Source organism: Thermobia domestica, chromosome 12, assembly GCF_964235325.1.
Source record: "Thermobia domestica chromosome 12, izTheDome1.hap1.1, whole genome shotgun sequence".
Classification (NCBI taxonomy): domain Eukaryota; kingdom Metazoa; phylum Arthropoda; class Insecta; order Zygentoma; family Lepismatidae; genus Thermobia; species Thermobia domestica.
Window position 1 is genome coordinate 160639513 of NC_137465.1, and position 25400 is coordinate 160664912.

General features: G+C 35.8%; 1 long non-coding RNA gene across 2 annotated transcripts; it reads left to right on the top strand.

Moving 5' to 3' along the window:
* Positions 1-780: 780 nt before the first annotated feature.
* On the top strand, positions 781-21662 carry LOC145666786 (uncharacterized). 2 transcript variants are annotated; one of them, XR_014127819.1, is made up of 3 exons: positions 781-852; positions 8111-8500; positions 21390-21662. It is a non-coding gene; the product is annotated as an uncharacterized LOC145666786 (long non-coding RNA). The 2 variants fall into 2 exon arrangements; XR_014127818.1 differs by having other exon boundaries at positions 805-873.
* Positions 21663-25400: the final 3738 nt, after the last annotated feature.

Genomic DNA, 25400 nt, shown 5'->3' on the forward strand with positions numbered 1-25400 from the left:
AACACTCTACCACTGAGCCACCGCGACCCCCAGGTCCAAACTTTGAGGGGAGGGTCTAATATTATAAGACAATACGTCTATGTAATTTTGAACGGTGTTATTATGCACCCAAGAAACCTTAAGCAATTAAGTAATGCTATGTACATTTTCAGAAATAATAATGGGAATGAGATTTTTTTTCTATAAGAAAAGAAAGACCACAGACTAAGCGTAAGGTGAAATCTGTATGCTGCACTAATTACTTCTCTGCTAAACAAGTATAGTTTTATTAAGAAAGTCGAGTTACGAAGTTTTCGGGGAGTTTATGCCCGCTTCACCCCTGCATGGGTGTGCCGATGATTGTATTTCATTATAAAACTGTTTCCAATTAAACCATATACATTTAAAATAAATCAAATTTATAATTATGTTTATCTATCTATTTATTTATTTATTTATGTATTTATTTATTTTCTGTCTTTTGTTTTCAAAATATGAACAACACATATTTAGAAGTTATATATCGATAAACCATAGTTCATGCTTATGTTCGATTGACGTAATAAGTCACGTTCCCGCATGATACAGATGGAGTATAGAATTGGACTTTTATTCCTTTCTGGCAAAAAGAGTTCAATAAGTACGTACATATATGACGTATTTGATGATAGCCTATTAATTTGATAACTAATTTTTTCTTCTTTTTCTATAAAATCTATTCCGAAAGGTATGACTTTATCAAAGTCCCAAATCTGTATGCTTCTTATCAGTATTGAAGTGGGCTATCAAAGGATGAAATAAATATTATTCTTTCAGTTCAGTGGTGTCACTGAGAAAGTATTCTTACAACAAATATAAGGTAGTACTGCCTAAGTATGTATCACAGAGCTCCAGGTAATAAACAAAATACATTTTAGGAATGTATATTTTAGATCTATTTTTAATTAAACAGTTATATTGGTTTAAGTATGACTTAATATAGTGTAAGTAGTATTTTATTGTGCTCCATTGCTATATACACTTTTATTTTTACTTTTATGTTGAAAATAAATTTTATATATATATATATATATATATATATATATATATATATATATATATATATATATATATATATATATATATATATATATAGGACATGGCTGCAGTGATCTTAATATGCCAAATAAAAAAGAGCTTTATGGGCAATAGGATGAAGTTAAAATTACACTTCATTTGTATAATTTGATTATGAAATTCTTTATTTGAAATATATCAGCAATGCTACACCACACAATCGGCAAAGACGTCATTTTATTTGTTCATAGATCTAACACATCTTTAGTACTCTTACCATTCTAATCGGTTATTCCATGTGAATAAGACGAAAATTTACCTCGTAACAGTTGTTCTGTTACATATCACTTACTATCCATTTCATAAAGATAGGCCCCTGACTTCGCGGTGCTGCCGTGACGTCCAGTCAAAACTTATATTTCATTGTCATATCTCGTTGGAATTGCTGGAATGTTGTCTTTTCAATACTTAAGATATAAAAATTTTCTTTGTACTATGTAGTGAGAAAAAAATAAAAATTAATGAAAAAGTGCGTATTTTTTCGTACTTTATTGGTAGATCAATGTTTATAGAGCTATATTTCAGAAGAGAGAACACGTGAAATAATTTCCTGTGTACAGTATGTAGATGCATCCATTAACTGTAAGATGTGAAAAGTTCAATTTTCATCACTTGATATTTTTTGTGTAATTAAAACAAATGTACGACGCTCTGATCTCCTTTACCATGGTAGGTAGAGAAACGTAAAAAACACTGTTCGAAAATTTGGAAGTCTAGTGTTCCAAATATTTGGAACTATAAACAAAAAAGGGTTTAGTTGGTAGAGTATTTATTTTTAAAAAAAAATGTTTACTTCAACATATTCTCTGCGTTATGCGGTGAGCCATGTTGCAACCCAATCTTTAAATTCCCCGCGCTTATATGAAGAAACAGCATACAGTAAATGGAAGTGCGGCAACGCTGTCGTGCACTTTTGTCGCGTTCAGGAAGCTTGTAGCGCGAAGCCTACTTCATAAGAATGTAATAGGAAAAGTATTTATTATAACCTTTCACAACATCATAAAAATATTAATGCATGCACACTTATGTCCAAAATTATTGTCGCATGTCTATAAATATGTTATTGTAGGAATATAATTTGATAACGAATTCGCCTGGTATTTCTTATAATGTTAGTATGTGTATAATCGGCAAAGACATGTAGGCTATGTGGCAAATTTCATGTCAAAAGAGCAGTAAATAAGAACAATAAAACGAAACTAAAATTTTCTTATCCATTTAGGAACATTTTCTTTTACTCATGCTAATTTTCGTATTCTTTTCCTATGAAATTTACAAATATACATTTCCCGACTCTACATATAGTATCAGTATTAAAAGTACCCTCCAAATCATTATCAAATTATATTCTTACAAGAAGATAGTTATAGATATGCGACAATAATTTTGGACATGAGTGTACACATCTCAATGTAATCGAAATAAAACGTTGAAGAAACACATCCAAAAAACTCATCTCTTAATCTACTTACTTCATTCACTTTCGTCATGGCTTTGTTGACTCATCGCTGCTCCTGCTATCTTCCCTAATATTTATAAACAATGGCTCCATTTCTACCTCAAGATCTATCAGTATACACACTCTACAGATTACGAACATGTTAAAGGTTAAAAAGAAATGTAGCCCTACTGTAACCTTGGCAATCATGTGTTCACCCAAGTTCTGCGATCAATTCCCCTGCCGAATGTAACACAGAATGAGTCCTTTGTTTTCTTACAACGAAAGTAAACAATGCAATGAGTAGGTGACGAGGGCTGTATTTGCGTCTAATCACGTCGCACTGATTAAATCTTCAACACTTCCCTTCGGTTCGTAGGCGTCAAAAACTTCCACACACACTCACATCATATGGGTTCATTGCAATGAAACGGACGAATGGGCATTTATATTTCGTGAGTATATCTTGTGCTTTTTGATTGAAAAAAAAATGGATATTCCTTCACGAGCGGCGATATTACAAAAAGAAGAGGCAAAATGTTTAGCGATAATGAAATTGCAGAACTGATGAATGACTCCGACTCAGACGGTTATGAGTTAGTAATTAATAGTAAGGACATTGATTATTCTGTGCTCAGTGGCGTATCCGGGAGTGAACAAGATAGTAACTCTGTTTCAAGTAAACCTGAAGCTACGCCGAAAAAAAAAAAACGCGTCATTGGAGCTCTTAGATCTGAAAACAGATTTTCTGTGAAGTGTAAACTCAATATTACATATCAACTAAGGTTGTATCATATAATAAACTTTGTGCGTGTTTTTGTTTCTGTGCAAGTGTATTTTGTACTGCGTGCAATAAGTGCAAAACTGACAAAAAGCAACAAATTTTCGAGGACCATCACATGCAAATCCAAACAAGATAAGAGTTTGCTTTTCTAATTTTGAACACTTGGTACATTTACTGTATATCCTGTTAATTTCTAAGAAATTGGTTTAAAATCTGTGGATACATTACATTTTTAAAATACCTCTAAAAAGTGCCGGACAGTGTGCGTGACAAGTTTAAATACCCGTCCGGCTGAGAGTCTATACGCGCCAGGAAAATGTGGCAACGTAGCACTCCGAATAAACTGCGATAGCAAAGGGTGCAAAGCAGAAATAATCATAATGTCATATTTGTGATTGTTTATCTTTTAAAACAAGTCAAAACAGTTTGGTTGAAAAAGCTATTTTAAGATCTTTCTAAAAGTTTTTTTCAGATTTTTAATACACCGCAGCAATTCAGAGATAATGTGTCTCACTTTTTACTGAATAACAAGAAAATTACTACGTGTTGAGTAATGAAATTTTCAGAACTTACAGGTAATAGATGCACCTACATATCGTGCACAGGAAATTATTTCATGTTATCTCATTTCCGAGATATAGCCCTATAAACATTGATTTACCAAAAAAGTACGAAAAAATACGCACTTTTTCATTAATTTCTATTTTTTTCTCACTACATAGTACAAAGAAAATTTGTATGTCTTAAGTATTGAAAAGACAACATTCCAACAATTCCAACGAGGTACGACAATGCAGTATAAGTTTTGACTGGACGTCACGGCAGCACCGCGAAGTCAGGGGCCTATCTTTATGAAATGGATTAGTATGTATGATTTTCAAAATTGTATAGTTTTCATCACTATTTTTTAAAAGGCATATTGGTCTTTCATTCTGTTTTTTTACTCTGCTACTATCCTTTTGTGGCAAGAAAGCAAACGAGATTATAAATTTAAAAAAAAGAAAAAATGGAACTTTCCTGAAGTGGATCACACACACACAGCCCTTTTCAAACTTCTACGGTAATGCACTTTCCATTGTATTTTAGAGGCAACTCTCCGCAATGTTAATACTTTGGACTGGCCATACAATGTACACTAGACGAACTGTCGACTAAGATATGGACAAATATAGGTGAAATTCTGGAATATTACGTCGCAGATATTTTTGGTACTAAAAGGGATGCCAACATCTCAACCGATTTTTTTTTTTTTTTTAATTGAGGATACCAGCAATGGCCCCGACTTTCCAAAATTTATGTGGGTGAATATCAATGGTGGGTCGTGTTACATGTTTTTAGGAAGTATACCTATGATTAATAATTTTTGTTGGCATCTTTTATGAACACTGCCATAAACGACTGTACTGTGATAAAGTAAACTATACCGGTACTGTAGCTCAGTGGGTAACACGGCTGACTTAGACGCGAGAGAAACGGGTTGAAACCCGGTTTCAAACTAAAAATCTTGTGAGTGCGGCACACCCACAAGATTATTTGTGTGGGTGCCGGAGTCCCGGAGCACCGTAATTTGATTAGAAAATAATTTTCTCTTATATATAACTTATGTTGAAAAATGACAGTGAAACTTTATGAAATGGAGCATTCCACCACTGTGATTTTGGGTAATGCCTTTCACCTAAAATTGTCATATGTTCACTTCATTTTGTGTTTCAGTTTATATGTACGGGTAAAAGATCTTTGGTAACTTCAGTAACAGGACCATTATATTCAATGAGCAATGTTGTTGATTCGTCTCAGAATGCATATTGCGACGTAATAAGTTCTTTACTATCGAAGTAATAGAATAAGTAGATACATAATATTGATTTAATGGAAAGTATATGATGCTTCTAAATAATATGAGAATAATGATATAGTATGCGATTAAATGTAGTTTATATGGATCTAGGCCAATTGTTATACATTGCGTTACCAGACGTTTTCTGAGAATTTCGTCCCCTACAAATTATGTTCATAATGTTGTTGTTTGTCTGTGTAATGGTTATCATCACTTATTTCTTCGATTATTATGATTAACCCTTGCATGCGATATAAAGTCGATATACTAAACCTCAAATACGACAGCTTTGGAATTATATATATTCATACATTTCTCTATTCTGCTGCATAACTAACGCCCTGTTTTTAATTACTCAAATTTATTACACTAGTTAAATGCTTTAATAAAATAAAGTACGGTAGTTTCTGACAAATTAAGTATTGCTCCATGGAAACAACAAAACAACGCCACTCATTGAGATTAATTAACGTTTTTAAAAGGCACACCTTCTTGTTCAATACAATGTTGAACCCTATCAGCAACACTTCTACAAACCTTTGAACCACATTTCTACGTTAATTTCAGATATTTTTCCCGGAAATTGCTTCTTTTAACTCAGGAACTGTTTTTGGTTTCAGGCTGTAAACAAGATCTTTCAAAATACCCACAAGAAAAAGTCAGGTGGTGTTAGATCCTTTGACCTTGATGGCCACTCAATTGCTCCACGTCGTCTTATTCACTTACCCTCAAAATGAACATTTTACCATGAACGTTTAACGCATAGTGGAGCAGTGCACCATCCTGCTAAAAGTAAATGTCATTCTGATTTTGAACTTGGACCCAGAATTCTCTTTGCAGCATATGTAAATAATTGTCTTGATTAACAGTGTTATCAAAGAATATCGGCCCTATCATTCGTATTGAAGAAATGGCAGCCCAAATTGTAACTCCTCATAAGATAACATTCTTTTTTCCAAAATGATATGTGGGTTAGCATCGCTCCAGTATACAAATATGGCGATTGATATGTCCGTTTAACTTGAAGGTTGTTTCATCCGACCAGTATATCTTATCAAGAAAAGTCACATCTTCATTAACTTGTTCATGAAAATTGTGCAAAACTTTAACCGCCTGTCTTCATCTCTATCATGAAAACTTTGTAGCACAAGAGGGATGTAAGGTCTCATCTTACGTTTCTTTAAGACTCTACGAACACTTCTATCACTAATACCTAACTCTTGAGAAAAACGTCTACTGGATTTTTTAGGAGTGTTCAACAATGATTCTCTTACTTCTGCACACTTTTCCACATTAGTTGCTGAAACTGCTCTAACAGATCTTGGAGCATCATTTACAGTGCATGTTTTTTTTTTTTTTTCAAATTTCCTCATTAAACTTGTGATGTTTCGACCCTGCACCTGCAGCTAACAAATGAGCAGTTTCAGCATCATATTTCTTGATTTCGTAGTAAAGTTGATCTGCTCTCATTATATGCTCCTTTGTTAATCACAAGACTGTACTTATCTCAAATTCCTGCTATAAAAAGAAAAAATATATATTGTAAAACTAAATAAACAAACAAAATATAAAAATAAAACAAAAACAATATGTGATAGTAATAACAATAACATATAATAGAAAGCTATGAAAACTAAAAATGGTGATATTTATGTCGTACTCTGTATATATATATTTTCCAATTATGTATATGTAAAGAGTGACTGTAAAGTATATTAACTAAAACGTAAGTTGCGGAGATCAACGTCATCGTCCAAAGAAACTCTCAATAGACGACAGCCTAGATTATAGAAGACAAAATGGTAGTTTGAAGCTAGATGAACAACCCATAAAAGAAAATGTAAGATTCGATGTCAAAAGTCTCGACATAGTGAAAAATGATAATATGACGCCCCTACCAGCTGATGGAGCACACCATTAAAAGAAAGTGCTTAATCTGAGAGCTTCAACATAGTAATCAAGCAACGATAAACATACCTGTACCTTCTAAGCTTAATCTTCATCGAGCATAATCTTTTCCCAAATGTGACGCCATTGATTTCTTTCTATATCCGTCAACTAATAAGTACTAATAAGTGAAACATTTTTTTAATGTTGTCAGTTACCATACGAAAGACAAACTATAGATTTTTTTGCTTATTAGTGTGTGATTGTGATTATATCTAAATATTAAAAAAAAACGTTCTTACATTAAAAATACTGAAAACGCCCAGTTTCAATAATCACTAATTGTTAATTTTCAATAGTAGCACTTTTATTTTTTTTTAATTTTTTTTTTTGTGTGTGTGTGTGTTACAATAGTGCTGCTGTATTTTAATCATATTCTAAGCGCATAAAATTGAAATATTAGATACTAATTATATTTATAAATTATATTTAAAACAATATAGTTACATTGTAAGATGTATTGCTTCGAAATTAGTTTAGATGTAGTAAATGTTAACTAGAAAATTACTGTAATGTGTCCGTAAATATTCGTAATGCATAATGATTTCCAAGAGTATCAGACGTGAATAAAGTTAAAGTGTATAAAGCAAAAATACCAATAAATATTACGGGTAACTTGATTTTTTTTTTTAAAAAAAATAAGGCAATTTATATATTCTACTGTTCTAAATATGCTTTAAAATTTAGAAGTAAGTTTCTGTAAACACAGAGCCAGCCGCAATTTGATCCTGAAACTACATTTTCTTCATCCTGTAAGGGTGATGTCAAAACTTACGATCATAAAAAAAGTAATTCAATCGATTCTAGTAATAAAAGCATTGCACACAATATATATATAGGGTGTCCGAGATGAAATGCCGTAATGTCAAACACTTACACTGAACATACTAACAAAACCAGACAATTTTGCTACGTGTTAGATGGTTGATTAGCTGTGGAAATTTATATTTATAATGGTATGTCAAGTTCATTTTTATCTACATTTTTTTATTTCATTATTTTGTTTCAGGTGCTGAAAACCGAAAAAATTGTAAAATTTAAAAAAAAAAAATTAAAAATGGCAACAAATGCTGAAAAAGCAGAAACCATGTAGTGGTATGCAGAATTAGAGTCCGTTATTGCGATTCAACCACGATTTTATGTGGAGTACTACAGAAACCTTCCAGATGCCAAGAGAGTCAAGGCATGGGAAGCAGCGTTTCTAGAGATAGGATCTTTTGCTAAGAGGCATGCTGATGGACCATAAAGAGCATCAGAGGAGATTGTTAATAGCATTTCACATACGTTTGCAAGAAGTCCTAAGAAATCTGTTCACGATATCACGTGAGCTTGGTGTCCCAAAAGCAACTATCCACGATCAGAGACGGATTTAGTTTGATGGGGACCTAAGCTATTGAAGGTAATTAGGCCCTTTATATATCCACCTGTACAACCAGTTTGTTCAGAACATAGGGACTCTATATATAGAAATGAGCAAACGAGTGATACTTTACAGAGCAGGCTAACAGAAGGGGACCCCATTGCTTACATCATAAGAACCTATACATAACGCAAGTTACTGTTGATATACGTAGGTTTTATTTGTTTTTTAAAACCTTATATATTGGAAATATACAACCAGTTCTTTTTTTCCTTGAATTTTGGGGCCCCCAAGCAAGTGGGGCCCTAAGCTATACCTTGTTTAGCTTATACGTAAATTCGGGACTGTCAACGGTGTGCTACACAAGCACATAAGCTTCAAGCATACAAAGTGAAATTGTTACATGAAGTGAAACTCGACTTCCCCCCTCATTCTGAAATCCTTTTTTTCAGAACCTCTGTGGCCACTTCAACAAATAAGGTCTGTGTGACTTTCCGATTTCGAAAATGGCTTAGGTTCGAATAACATCGTAAAACAAACAAACAAACAAAAAAAATACTAAATTTTATTGTCAAACCAGTATCCTTTCAAAGCTCAGTACGAAAAAGGCCTACACGTTTCTGTCTTTGTTCCGAACGAGAAAGACCATGAAACAATGGTTAGTTACTGATAAAACTGCCATTAAGAGAACTTGTACTTCTATAACATGATTTTTATATCTAGATATCCCCACCAGCCCCCGGAATGAAATCTTTTGAAAAACTGATCGCGATTAATGCTTTAACATTTTACAGGGTAGTCCACAAGTCTTTATACAGTGAATTATTTTGGAAACAAACATGATTAAAGCAAATTTGACTAGCGGAGGTCGGATTTGGGTAAAGGAGCTACCGATTGATGCATGCGTGGTGAATGGCGGCCATCTTGATGGTCACCATCTTGGATCCAGGTTAAATTTTTCAAACAGGAAGGTAGGCATGTGACACATCAATTAACACTGTTTTTTGCAGGGGAATGCAGTCCTGCAAGCAGAAATGCGTTATCAGTTCCCGTTTCTAAGTTATGACGCCCCAAAGTTGACGGTTTGCTATTTCCTTGCAGGGAGAGCGACATGGCACTAACGCTGCAAGAAAGACGTGACGCCCTAAATTTGACAGGTTTTCCTTTCTTTGCAGGTAGAGCGAGATGGCACTGAAGAAGCAGGAAAGAATTGAGATCATTCTAATGTCTGGGGAAAGTAACACTCGTGTGGTTGCCCAGTACTTCAACGCACGCCACCCCGCAAAACCTGCAATAAGCCACAACGCCGTTAGCTACCTCATTAGGAAATTCAGTGTAACTGGTAATGTTGCCGGCAGATCACTTCCAGGTCCCCCACGAGCCGCGACAGATAAGGAGACATTCACAATTATGCTTGCTGCGATTGTGAAAAGTGCGAGTGTGAAAAGTGCGAAAACAACTATCAGCTCAGCGATAACAGGCGTACCACGTGTTTCCGTGATGAGGATTTTCCATACGAACAAGTGGCATTCCTTCAAGCTGCAGCTTGTCCACAACCTTTCAGAGGATGATACAGACCGACGCATGGAATTCGCCAATTGGGCTTTGTCACAATATGACCGAGATCCGCATTTCCCAGCCAGCATTTTCTTCACAGAAGAGGCAAACTTTTATTTGGATGGGGAAGTGAATCGCCAGAACATGCTATATTGGTCGGATGCAAACCCACATGCGATCAATCCCTGCAAGAGAGTTACCCCTCCTCATATCATGTTGTGGTGTGGCATATGGAACACGTCGATCATAGGACCCTTATTCATTCCTGGTACTCTAAATGGTGTCCGATATCTGGACCTGTTACAGGAGTTGATGTTTCGCTGCTTCTCTGCCCTGATGCCGCCTTGCCTCGATATTTCCAGCAAGATGGTGCCCTACCGCACTATGCGCTGCCTGTGCGGGAATGCTTGGATCTGCATTTTCCTGGACGTTGGATCGGTCGCCGAGGCCCTGTTTAGTGGCCAGCTCGGTCGCCGGACCTCACTCCCTTGGATTTTCTTATGGGGACACTTATGGTGTATCAGGAGAAGATTCGAGATGTTCACACCTACAGGGACGTATTCAGGACGCCTGTGATAACATCGGCCCCGCTGTGTTGTTACGGGTTCAGGAGGACTTGATTAAGAGACTCCGGCTGTGTGTTGCAATGGACGGGCAACATGTGAAACACATACTGTAGGTGGGACTTTGGGGCGTCATGACTTTGGAACGGAACACGATAATGCATTTCTGCTTGTGGGACTGCATTCCGCTGCAAAACACAATGTTAATTGATGTGTTACATGCCTACCTTCCCATTTGAAAAAAATAACCTGGATCCAAGATGGCGGCCATTAATATGGCCACCATTCACCACGTATGCATCAATCGGTAGCTCCTTTATCCAAGTCCGCCCTCTGCTAGTCAGATTTGCTTTAATCATGTTTGTTTCCAAAATAATCCACTGTACTAACAAGGGAACCTTCCGAAAATGATAGTTGCAGCGAAAGATATGGCCTATGCAAATTGAAAGAGCTGTAACAGAGATGAGCATTCCCCAAAAATTAGCTGCCCATAGCAATAGGTTCAAGAAATATAAGAGGTGGAAGTTCGGGAAGCAGCAAGGTTGGACAAAGGGGAAAAGTGCAAATTCCGCAAAAGAGGGGAAGACGGCAAAATACAATGCTGACAAGTGATGTACAGAAAGAGACTTGCCACAATAGGGAACAAATGGAGGCCACCACTGGGGTTAACAGTGTTGCCAACTGCAATGAAAAGTACATGTTTTGCAAAGAGGACTATATGTAGTGAGTGTCACGTAGAACAATATTCAGTGTCATGTAGAACATAAGATATGACGTGTATAATCAATGGTACAATCTAACAAAAGAGAATAGAAAAAACAGAAGTACGAAAAATACGGAAAAGACGAAGTTGGCCATAATGCGCCACATTTAATCACGAGCTGTGCATATTAGAATGAACAAAACATAAAGCACCAAGTATGCAGGAAACTTCTGTTTTTTTCTATTGTCTTTTGTTAGATTGTACCACTGATTATACACGCAATATCTTATGTTCTACATGACACTGAATATTGCACTCAATTCATATAGTGCTCTTTGCAAAACATGTACTTTTATTACAGTTGGCAACACTGTTAACCCTACTGGTGGCCTCCATTTGTTCCCTATTGTGGCAAGCCTCTTTCTGTACATCACTTGCCAGAATTGTATTTTGCCGTGCCCCCCTTTTTTGCGGAATTTGCACTTTTCCCCCTTGTCCAACCTTGCTGTTTCCTGAACTTTCACCCCTTATATTTCTTGAACCTATTGCTATGGGCAGCTAATTTTTTGGGAATGCTCATCTCTGTTACAGCTCTTTCAATTGGCATAGGCCATATCTTTCACTGCAACTATCATTTTCGGAAGGTTCCCTTGTAAGACCTATGGATTACCCTGTATTTGAATCTGGAGAACTATCACAAAATAATTATCAATTGAAAAATGGACATGAAAGCTGTTTGTAAGAATCATTAAAAAAACTTTAGGTATTCCTTGTTTTTTGTAGGATAGTCTTCATTTGAAATAACAAACGCTGGTATACATTTCGAAGGCAAATAACTTATTCCGACTTAATACATTTTTAAACAAATTTAAAAAATGTGTTTTCATTTTCGAGACACGAGACGAGACGAGACATTTCACTAGACATTTCGTCTCGCCTCACGACCCGCCTCGAAAACGAGAGGAGACAAGTAGTCTGACTCGTCTCGTGTCTCGCCCCAAAAGATTCTGTCTAGTCTCGGTTACGAGACGAGACGAAACGATACACGAAAAATGTCTAATCTCGTTGTAACACTAATTCCTAGTAGAAAAGCACAAAAATTTCGCTTTCACTTTCATTAACTCGTCTGTCTCTTTTAGCCTAAAGGGTATAATCTTGAGACGCTAAACTAAAAATGTTAGTTAATTTTAAACAAGAAAATTAACATGTATCTTCTGAACTGTTGGGCATAAAGCATACAATTAGGTATACGAGACTTCTTAATGTGTTTAAAGGAGTGCAAAATCATCAGTAGATGGCAGCACGTTTTCTCCTATCTTAGTATTTTGATAGAGAGCTGCAATATTCGCATCTATTCGGTAAAAATCAGGAGATTGATTTCGAAACTTTGTCCCGAAACAAACTGAAATCATAGAATAATCATTAGTTCTTTAATATGTTTGTTTCTTTCATTGTTGAGGGAGTTTTATTGTTGGAAACAGTGGCGTAATAACGAGTTCGCAGGGTCTGCAATGCGAGAAGGCCCAGAGCAAAAAGGGGCCCATTTAAGTTTCGAAGATTAATTTTATGTTACATTGTTAAAATTATATCATGTTAAAAAAATTGGGGTTGCAACTATATCTCATCTTTTGCCTATGACGACGGCAACATCTAAGAGATTATTCAGTAAACTAAAAGCCAACAAAACTTATACTGACCCACAAATACATTATGATCACACGCTACTTTTTTGAACGAAGTCCTTGGACTGATTAAGGAGCCACGGTGCACAGCAGAACTGCTCGCCAGAACGTGACTGGGACCTTACTCGACTAGTCAGTATAATGCTTGTGCGTTAAATGGGATAAGGACGGCGGTATACCAAAATTCGATAGAGTGGCCAGACGGCTGGGAAATGGCATTTCGGAAACAGCACGACCTATCAGGTGTTCGCGATCTTTCGTACTTGGCATCTTCGAAAATTGGGAAAGGGACGATGAAATTACTACCAAATCAAACCACAAGAAGCGGGGTGACCACACCTCACTAAAAATGTCGGACGTCGTAGACTGTCCAGGTTGGTATAATATGACAGGGCAATATTTATACCACAATTAATAGCAGACTTCAACAGATAAAGTACGAATATGTCTGAGCATGCAGTTCATAATACGCTGTTAGATATGGGAATCCGCACCTGACGTTCCACACGTGTACTATGTTAACCGTACGACGTAATCAATAACGACTAGAATAGGTACATGTCAATTGTCATTACACCGCATGGATGGCCGAATAAGAATCCGTCGCCTTCCAGGAAACAGCTGCTCGACACTTGTAGAGCAGAGTGACAACAGACTGGTAGTGGCTCATTTATGACTTGAGGAACCTTCACATTGTTACTCATAGGCCAAGTAGTAGAGGGCAATATGACGGCTCCTATCTATCGGCAGGTCATTGCTGCTCACATACAGTACATCCATTCATGTTGGCCATATTTCTAACTGGGAATGGAATCTTTCAGCAGGACAACGCTCCTTGTCACAAGGCCATCGTTGACAGTAGTTTGAGGAGCACTGTGATGAATTTCAATTGCTGCAATGGCCACCAAACTCAACCGATCTAATCAATTGAACACCCTTGGGATGTCACTGAATGTTAGATCATTGAGCTCATCAACCCTCTCTATGGTATTAACGGTAACTAAGTGACTTATGTGAGCAGATGAGGTGCACCATGCCTTCAGACACCTACCAGTGTCTCATTGTTTCCATGTCAAACAACATTATAGATGGCCTGCTTGTCAAAGGATGACATACAAGATATTTAAAAGTTTTAGTAGTCATAATACTCTGGCTGATCAGTGTGTGTTCGAAGCATAATGTCGCAGTTCATTAAGATTTTTCACAGTCTTGAGCATTGAAAGCCAATGTTGATATTGACAAAGTAGTGAAGGAATTCCTCTTTCAAACCTATTTGGAAAGTTGTGAGCAGCATCGAAGGATTTTGGTGAGTTTTCATATAGCCCTATTAGTTGTGAAAATTTTATGTGTTACTTTATTTAGGAAGAGACCATTTCTCTTAAGAAATTTTTTAGTTCCATGCAATTGCTTCAAATAATAATAATAATAATAATAATAATAATAATAATAATAATAATAATAATAATAATAATAATAATAATAATAATAATAATAATAATAATAGCAATTGCAACAATTGTATAATATAATACGGGCAAGTAGTGACTGAGTAGATGGAACATCAAAGCTCAATAATACGGATGTTCTTTATAAATTTTACGTGCCTTCATGAACGTGGAGAGAGAGGGCCCTTTTGAAATGTTTGTTGAGGGATATACATTCTTAGATACGCCACTGATTGGGAACATGTTTCTAAAGAATAGCTACGATTAAATGATCTCAAAAATTAATATAACGAAATAATCAGAAATCGTATGAATTATCCTTTAATTACATAGGCCTATTCAACATGCCTTTGAATAAAGTTCGAATAAATTCATTCCTGTATGTGAATGAAATATTGTGAATATCATCAGTCCTTACTGGTGCTGCCAACGAAATCGCTCAAAATTCTGCCAAAAATTGTCAACAAAACCGCTAAAGTAGATTCGAAAATATCTCGAGAATTCCGCTACTACTAAGAAAATTGCATCCTATATCAGCTCATTTTGTAATATACACATTTAAGATACTATTGCTAAAAATCAAAAGTAATTACCACTAACGCATAATCGGAGTGTAAATCATCATACGAATTGTTGTTTTCAGCTTGCGAAATGAAATAAATTATTCTTGTAATTGTATCAATATGTCGTAATACGCAAATAGGCAAATCAAAATAACGGCAGTCTTTTCGTAATAGTTTTAAGGTTCTCCCCTAAGCTCACCTTCACTTTTTTTTTTTAACTAGATAACTTAAAAACAATGAAGAATATCATAAATGTAAAAAGTTAGCCAGGTAGTATGTATATTTTTTAAAAAGCTAAAATATGAAGTGTTTTCATGAGCTTTAGTGTAATATATAAATTTGGGTGCCCGACAATTATGACGTCATAAACCGCACCCAAATCACTGATCTATAAGAAAAGGTTTGAAAACCGTTATTAATTTATTTAATTGCATTTTATACACACTATCTGGCTCACTTTCAATGTTCTTCAATGTCTCTAAATTATTCATTAAAATTCAAAAAAGAATTAGTTTACAAAAGAGTCTTTACCCTCTGCTAAGTCTTAATTTAGGTTTCAATCAGTCCTTTCAAACTTTGTACTTTTTTTCTTCGAACTTTAATTCACAGATCACCGAAACACAGAAACAAAATTTGTCACATAACAAGAAAAAGCTAAGTGAACATGTAATATTGGGGTAGGTTAACATCTGGAGAAAGTTTGAACTGCATAAGACAAATAGTTTCCATAATATTTTGGAAAGAAGTTTACCATGTTATTATATAGGGATTGATGATCCCAGTTCCAAACGTTAGACATGACCTTAAGGAAGGCCTGAGCTATGAGGAGGCTGTAAATGTGGCGTTAAGAATGAAGCGTTAACGCCGGTCGATTGGAGTAATGTCTATTGGCCATTGGATCGATTATACGAACGGTTTCAAAGCGAAGCGAGGACGCACTAACAACGCGTCTCTCGGGGGATCTAGTTCGAGACCTTCATATTTGTATCCTTCTTAACGAACTTTCCACTAACCGATCCCAATAATTAACAAAAGGTTTTCATTGACATCCGGTAGTATTGGAAGAATATATCTTCGTATAAACAAGAATTTGTCGAACATTAAATGAAACTGGTCAATCTAAAGCTGACTTGCCAACACTCCCCCATTTTCTAATTTTCCCGCCACTTCCAGTTTCTAAGCACTGGGTTATTAGAACACGAAAGTCTGAACATTCCAGCACTGTGTCAATACCCACGACTGAGAAAGGAAAATTAATTTGGTTGCAAAAATTCAACACCAGTCCATGTCTAACGCTTAAACAATGAAAGAGACGAAGAAAGATAATGATACATTGACAGTTACTGCGTGTTTTAACAGCAATTTCCCCTCTTTTCTAATACACAGTTCACAAAAATCTACAATATTAATCCTAGCAACCTTAGACGGAACAGAAAACTTATAGAAACATGCGATACTGAAGTGTCATTTGTGTTCGGAATTCGTTGGAAATATTTTTCGAAATCTCCAAAAATTTCCCGTCAAGTCCCTGACTACCAATTTTCACAGCTAGGCACGATAGCAAAACCTGGATTTAGTGGGAAGTTACTGGAGTTAGCAATACTGCTCCTTACAAAATGTATTGGAAAGATAGGGGAAACGTATTGTCATTTACTGGACATAGTAGCAGTTTTACAGTTATTTTACTTCACATATTTGGAATTAAACATTCTCTTGGAATAATTGAATATGGCGGATGCAGTGAAGACAGTTTATGAAATTTCAGTAAATTTGAATTCGTATCATTAAGTTTTCGAGTTAGAAATAAGAGGATTGTATACGTTCCAAATACTTTTCCTTTAATCTTATCTCCTCCTGGGCAAAGAACGGACAATACAGCTAGTTTCAAGATAATAAAAAGCATGATTTCAGAGTAAAACTTCTTACGGCGAACCAAGTTCAGCTTGTAGCTCAACTATTGCTTGGCAACAGAACTGTGTACTAAGATGCCGGACTTTTAGATGTCTCAGATAACAAGCATTCACACATTCTTTTATCTCTCTCTCTTTCTCTCTTTGATGCAAGTATATGAGTGGATTACGTCATTTGTGGTTACCAAAATGCGGGATAAACCGTGACTATTTGCTCATACACAATCACCAGAGAAACAATACTTCAAAGGCTTATCTACTTTTTCACTGACAAGATGTTTAGGTTTTTATCATTCTGTGAACTTTGGTCTGCCAAGATAATTACGAACATCTATTATCTTAGTTACACCTATTTCGATATGTTAATTTCCAGTTGCCTGAGTGTGTGACCGTCATTTACTACAGAATGAGTAAAAAGATAAAAGCTATGTCATGAGACCTTTTATCAAGATTTCAAGAGAGAGATATGTTTAATGGCATTCCCTTGTTAGAACACGTTTCGTTTCATTCTCTCCCAAATATGCACTCATCAAAGCAGCTGTTCAATTTAGTTGAAACCATTAGAAAGGTTGTCAGAGTCAAGTAGATATTTGATTTTTTCTAATGTTAAACAAAATGCTAAGTAGAGGACCCCATTGGGTTTAATTTCATGCAAACTTGCGTTCACGCAGTTTGATCCATTTCCATCCAAGCAACATACAGAAGCGACATCTGTCAAACTGGGTTGCACAGAGCAACTAAACTGTGTCCACATCACACGTGTATCAGTCTCTCAGCTGAGATGCATAGCGGAGAGATGTAGTGTGCAAAATACCGTCAAAATATTGCCTTTGGGAAAGGTACGTCATGGTCTTGTCCCGTCACGGTAATTTTATCATTTTCCGTAAAGTAGAACAGTGTCGGAATAATAACTTCGCATTAGGACGAGCTACTATTAGTGTTACAATTAAACTTTATGCATAACAGCCTTCTCCATAACCCACATTTCCAACGAAATTGCATCTAAAGAGGGGAATCAGTAAAACTTACGTAACACTGAAGAAGATTATGGACATGGCGACCTGAGAGGATCCATAACAACTAGGGATAGCCACAAAGTTCCGGTTCAGGCGGAACTGGTTCCGTGAGGAGCCGGTTCTTGGAGATCCAGTTTTTAGAACCAGTTCCTGACCTGGATCCGAAAAACGCGGTTCCGGAACCGGATCTTAGAAACCGGTTCCAGACCTGGATCAAAAACCCGGTTCCAGAATCAGATCTTAAGAACCGGTTCCAGATCCGGACGTTAGGAACCGGTTCTAGACCTGGATCTAAAAGTTCCCCTAAGACATGTAAAGTTCACCTTCAAAACACTGCAAAGTGAACCACGCGCTTTTGCCCTCCCTGCCCAGACCCGCTTATGTCCCCCAGAAAATAAGCCGCTTATGTCCCATTGGCCATCCCTAATAACAACATGGTGTTAAGAAAGTTTAATCGTGACGAGTTTAAGGGGCTGAATCTCTAATTTAATAATAAAAATAAAGTTGGGTGCTGCTTTAGGGACATTGGCTTGGATACACTGTCCCCCTGCTCACTACATATCTTCTCCAATGATTATATAACGACACTCCTTGTTTGTAATTACAGAAGGAATAAGCTTTAAGTTCACTGTACAAAATGTTGGTGGCCTTTTACCGACGCATTGCAGCTGCAATTGGTATGCATGCTTTTCGTTCTAGATTATACCCGTTAATATACTTCTGCTATAGCTACCCGGCCCCCGCCAAGTGAACTTTGTGGTGGACAAACACCGCGTGCGTGGGTTTCCTCTGGGTTCTCCCATTTCCTCTCACTTTTTTCATTTTACCATTTCATTCATTTCTCATTATCGCCGTCTCCTTTAGCCTAACCGGCATACACGTGGGACATAAAACTCAACAATTTCATTTCATTTTTTCTGCTATAGCTGTAACGAAGTCTGCTGCAGTTAAAACTATGATGTTTTGGAATGGTTCATACCAGTGGCCATCACATCGAACATCATCAATGGGGAAGGAGTGGGATATATTGGGTAAGAAACAACTTAAATTGCTCTGATGGAAATTGGTCAGCCTCTGTCTTGGCGTATTGGTAATTTCAGATTTCCTCCAGAAGGGACTTTCAATACATACGGGTGTGCTAAGTAGTACTACAAAATACTGGCACCGAACATTGAGCACGATCGGAGATATACCCTAGGGTAGAATTACAAACTCAGTGGAGGAATTTCTCACCAGAGACACCTCGTGAAATCATTACTAACCGAGATGCTTCTTTTTAGTTTCCAGATTAAGTTCCTAAAAGGGCAGAATTCAATTCACTAACGTTAAATTGGATAGGTGAATAAATTGATAGCGTTTTGTAAATCAACATGTCTTTATTTGCATACATTTGCAGTAATACAATACTAATTAACATAAACAGTAATCTAACAAATGACAAAACATAACACTTTCGTGTAATCACTCCACTAGTAATGGAATCTGGCAACATAGCGGGAGGAGTTGAATGTCTCAGCTTGAAGAAATCAATGAGCTAAGTTTCAAGAGTAACTTCTTCAGGAAATACTTTTCCCTGAATGGAATGAGAGAGAGAGTGAGTAATAATAATAATAATAATTAAAAAGAGTGAAAATTTGTAGGCGCGAGACCATGAGAATAGGGAGGATGCGGAACAAGTTTCGAGCCGATGGCACACATACGGTTATACGCAGATTTTGCGTAACTTATGTTAATTCCCGCGTTGTTTGGCAGGAAATCTCGTAAACAAGCTCTTTTCAGATGTCTTCGTCAAATTCTGCCGGACGACGTGACCATGAAATATCAGATAAGTCAAATCGGATTTCCTGGAAATGAGAAAACACATTTTCTCGCCGTACTTTCAGCATACATGGCACAAATACTTTCAGCCGTTCATGCTGCTTGTTCTTGGCTCGACTTGATGAGCAAAATATTGCGGGAATGTTCAACTTTTTCAACCTCATACTTCGTCTTGTCTCGATTACAAAATGTAGAAAATGTGTTCAGAATTAGAATACATAGGGATGGTACAGAAGTCGATACGGACCTTTATAAATCGAGACGAGACCGAGATTCAACATTATCTAGACTTCCCCGAGATGAGATCGATGATTGCTCAAAATGGGATATGAATCAGTATTCGAATTTTATTCAACACCCACTGGGGGCCGAATCCGTAAATATATGCATAGAAAACATGAGTGTGAGATACGTATTGTATCTTCGAAGGAAATATGGGGCCTACAATAATTCCACAGTCAAGATAAAGAAAAGTAAAAAAGGAAACGACATTCTGTAAGATTATACTGCTTATGCATTTGTAATTTCATCCAATTGACTTCGAGACTATAGGGACAAGAGCGAGATTTGAACCTTGAGACATCAATTTGACGACAATTTTCGACCAAATCTGAGACTGCTATTTGTCGACCTATATGAGGCAGAAATTATTCATGTTTCCCTGAAACTAAGATCGGATATAATTTATATATAATTGTTTTGGCCAAAAGATACATCAGGGTTTACCTATATACTTAAATACAAATATCTGTGCATATTTAATATGTGTAAAGTAATCCGTTTGGAGCCCTGAAAGTACTGAGGCATATTTTGGTGGTAGAGCTAATTCCTAGAATAGGGTTTTTGTTATGAGAAATCTGAAAAATTATGCTAAGGCTTATTTTCGGTGAAACACAATATACGCAGTCCCATTTTGTCTCGTCTCGACCCCTCCCTAGAATACACTATATCTTCATCAACATGAAACGATAAACTAAGCAATAATAATGGTATAGCGGACAAACAACTCGAGAGCTCATTGTTACTAACCTATAACAAGGCATTCCGAATTTATGCATTGACCCAATAATAACTGTTTAACCCCTTTAGTGTGGGTGGCGAGTTAACTCGTGTCTTCAAAACGCACCTGCTGTGCAGATGGCGTATATATATGCTTTCATTTTGCTTTGGCTATTTTGTATTGCGTATGGCGAATATACTTGCCCATAGTATGAGTAATGTTATTCCCGACAATATTTAGCGAGTTTGCGGTCACCTAGGAACCCCAAGAGACCACACAGAAAAATTGGGCTTGATCTGTTGAGGCATTCCCAAATTTTGTGTAACCTAACCATATGATGATGATGATGATGATGATGATAACCATAAATACGAAAATGACAAGTTATAGTAGCTAATTAGAAGCAACAAAGTTCATAATGCCGAAAATTTCATTGTGATTGCTTGAGATGTTCAAAAGTTATTAAAAGGTAACAAATTCCAAAGTTCTAAAAAAAAAAAAAAAAAAACCCTACACTTTTTACAGCGGTTCGCATCTGAAAATTACGCACTGAAGGGGTTAAAGAAATTCTATTACTAATATCCTTATACTTATTTGTTACTTTTATTATTTATACTTGTTAGTTAGAATATCCTTACTATTTTCTTAAATTCATTTCATTTAATTCATAGGTAACCATATGAAGAATGGAAACACAATAGATGTCTCAGGAGAGAGAGAAAATTCAAGCAGTTATGCGTCTGTCCAAGTAATACGTCTAAAATACTGTTGCATACTTCGAAGAAGTCATTATTATTATTATAACCAAGAAGTTGAATGTAACACTAACAACGGAATCATTGAATTATTGTGATTGATTTTACTTCTTTACTACTAAATTAAATACTAAAAATAAACCTGGATTGTAAAGTTTTGTAAGCTGTGTAATAAAAAATGTAAATACACTGATCAAATGTAACCATTATTCTTTGGTATGTGTGTGTGTGTGGTGCTCTCAAAAAAAAAAATCTTTGTTTCTCCACAGAAAAGAAGAAGAAGAAAAAAGAAACTGGCCGACAGAAAGAAGTTTTACGCACTAGAAATTTCGATTTCATCCTATAGATGTCAACCGCTGGAAATGTTTACTTCTACCTAACGGAGGAGATGTGTAACTTCAACTATCTTCGTTTCAGTAGTAGAAAATTGAACATGGATAGCCACCGTTAAAAGCACGGGGGGCACGATGGCTTCAGTGGTAAAGTGCTTACCCCCGATGTGTGGGGTTTCTGGTTCTATTACCGGCCAAGTAAGTTTGTGGTGGACAGCATTGTGTCCGTGGGTTATCTCGAGATACTCTTCTTTCCTCCCACATTATCATTCCATTATCACTCACTTCCCTTAATCATCAGTTTGCCTTAGCTTAATCTTCATAATTGTGGACGTTAATTTGAAAGATTGAATTTCGTTTTCATAAAAAAGAAAAAAACTCACTTTAGTTCAAGGGTTATAGTATGGAGTAACAAACAAACGTAAGTCACCGTTACCCGTTAACATATGAACAGTCTGACTGCATTAAAGAAATCAATCGAGATAATCGCATTAGCTATCCGTTAAAAAAAAAAAAAGAGAGAGAATTCAAACTTCTTTTTTGTTCATGAGTTATCGTCTGGACTAACGAAGGGATACAAGTCCCCGTTATTCATTAAGTCCTCGTCTTCATTAACGAACTCGTCCCAGGTAATTGCTCCGGTTATCTATTACAGAAAACATAATTCAAAAATTCGCTTTTGTTCAAGAGTTAACGTGTGGAGTAACGTAGCCGCACATACAGTACATGTGAGAGGAAAGATGTCTGTTCTTGACAAGGGAATATGACGAAACGATTTGTTTTAGAGCCAGACGTATTAATAAAAAGTTTTTTTTTTTAAGAATTCGAAACTATAAAGGAATTCTTTTATTCTTTTTAAACATAGTAACAAAAATAACTACAAACGAACGTTTTACATATATTTACGAGGGTGTTCCGTAATACATACTTGCAATAAAGAAAAATATATAAATGTTGTCTGGTGTCTGTTAATGTATAGAGTGAAAATGAATTGGGCTTCTGTCAGGATGACACATTTAATAAGAATTTTCGTTTAGAAAAAAAAAACATATGAATACACGAATGGTACTTCGGAAACATTTTCAAAAGTTTCCCTTTTAAAAGAAATTTTGTTCCGTTCACGAATCCCCCTTTACAAGCAGAAAAGATTCAATTTTTAATTTCTTTCTTTCAAACCTGTAACGATGTTGTTCATAGCACCTTTTCTAAGTGGTTAGCGTACGCGCCTTTGGCGTGGGAGACCCGGGTTCGATTCCCGGCGGGAGCTCATGTGGTTCGGATTCCACGTTAATCAGTAGGTCCACGTCTCATATAGCCTCGCTGCTGAAAGGGACGCTAAACTAAAAATCAATCAATCAATAAATCATAGCACGTTTTCTTAGAAGAGGGAGTGTTTCGTTTTGGGCTGAATGACTCAGGTTCGATTCTCGGTGTGAGTTCAAGTGGTTCGAATCCCACGTTAAGTTGAAGGTTCATGTGTCATAAAGCCTCGATGCTGAACAGGAAGTTAAGCTCCAAATCACGCAACCAAGCATGTAATAGGTATAGTATATCTCAGGCCACTTATCTATAATACTCAAACTTATCTGTAATACCGAGCTAACAAGAAGAGAAGAAAAACGCATCTTGTTAAAAGGAATTTCTTATGAGAACATAACACGTTGTTTCAATACTTACAACTGAAAAGCACTTCATATTGGCCTTGACTCTATAATACGCCATTAGTAGTCACGTGGGTTATTATCAAGGAAATCAAACATATCATGGTGAAATATTCTATCAGGTAATAATTTCTACACTGACATGAGGAAGATATTTCAAAAAGGATGACCAGTAAAATCATAATTATTGTTCGTAATTTTCATAAAATTCAATTACTCAAAAGTTTTTATTGAATGTACTAGAACATCAACATAGGTTATCGAATGTTAGTGTACTGATGTTATATTTTGTCCTAGAAACAATCGTCATTTTCTTGATTCTTGTCAAGGATCAATGAATGATTTCTCTCAATTCAGTATAATTAATTATTAGCAGGATTAAGATTTTAAGGATGTTTTTCATATGAAAAAGGGAAGGGTAACGGATGCTAAAATAAATAGAAAAAATATTATATTTCCTCCATTATTTTTCTAATTGAAAAAAGTTAATATAGTACAAAACATACTCTGCTTTATTTAATGTTAAGCATACCTAAGTTTTTAAGTGTAAGCGCATATCTATTTGAAGATAAAACGTCCTTTAAAATTCTAAAGCTTCTTTCTATATTCACAGAGCAAATTTCGTATTATGCACTTAAAATAACAGCTCTTGAGATTCGATAACATTCGGATTCTTCTGGATATTATTTCAAAAATTTCTTTGGTAAAACCATTTAACTGTTTCCTTACCTAAGTAGAGAGTCCACTATTCTTTCTTTGAACATTGTTGCTGTGAGTCGTCTTATGTTCTTAGGAAACAGTTCGGCCTGCAATTATGAATCTTCTTTGGCTGACGAAGTCGGTGTACATAAGAAATTGCATCTCCGCGTCGTTTGATCCAGAGAATGCATAAACAAATTGTACACTCAATCTACGGTGACCAAGTATTTGGGATGAAATTTCAAAGAGTAGCAGTAAAAGAAGAGGAGAGGGGAAACTGGTTTGGAGACAGTTTAAAGGAGTAAATGAATAAAGGACACAAAAGAAGGGTGGAGGTACTGGAAAATTATATCTATTAGCAAATGGAAGCAACAAATGGCATATCGGGTACTTTGAAAATACTCATTTTTGCTCTAAAAGAAGAAAGTGAGCACCTAAAAATAATAACACTAATTATTGCATTACTTGAAGATTAGTAATATTGAACCAAACCACATCTAGACACACTTCACATGCCATTTTGAGCACTTGTGTATATTTCTTCTGCATACTAATAATGGGACCAGTTCGAGTTGTTGATTCTACATGGAAACTAAATAAAACAAATAAAAGAAAAAAAGTACAGTCAACAGCAAAGATGTCTATTCGTCTATTCTATCCTACCGTAAGCCAAATTAAACTGGTCACTACATCTCAAACTTTCCACTCAGGATTATTGTAATCTATTACCCGAAAATAGTTTTATATTTTATTTCCACCTCATTATGATCAATCCAAACATCTCTTTCTTTTAGTTTTGACTGCATCTTGTCAACGTGTGTGTCAACGATGTCAAACGTGTGTCACTTTTGACATCCATGTAGGAAGAAAATCTATTTCAAAGATAAAAATTTTTCGTACTCCTTGGGATTTTCAAATTAAAGTAAGTTCATATCTAAAAATTCTAAAGCAAACCTGAATTTTAACCTTAGCTTTATATTGTACGTAAATTGTTATAACACCAGAGACAAAGATGGGAATTCATTTATCATCTCCTCAAGTTATCTATTATTATTATTATTATTATTATTATTATTATTATTATTATTATTATTATTATTATTATTATTATTATTATTATTATTATTATTATTATTATTGGTGCGCAGACCTATTACCCCTTTTTTCAGTTCAGTGAACTGTCTATGATATATTCTTCCTAGCATATCTACCAGTAGTGCTTGCAACAGTAAAGG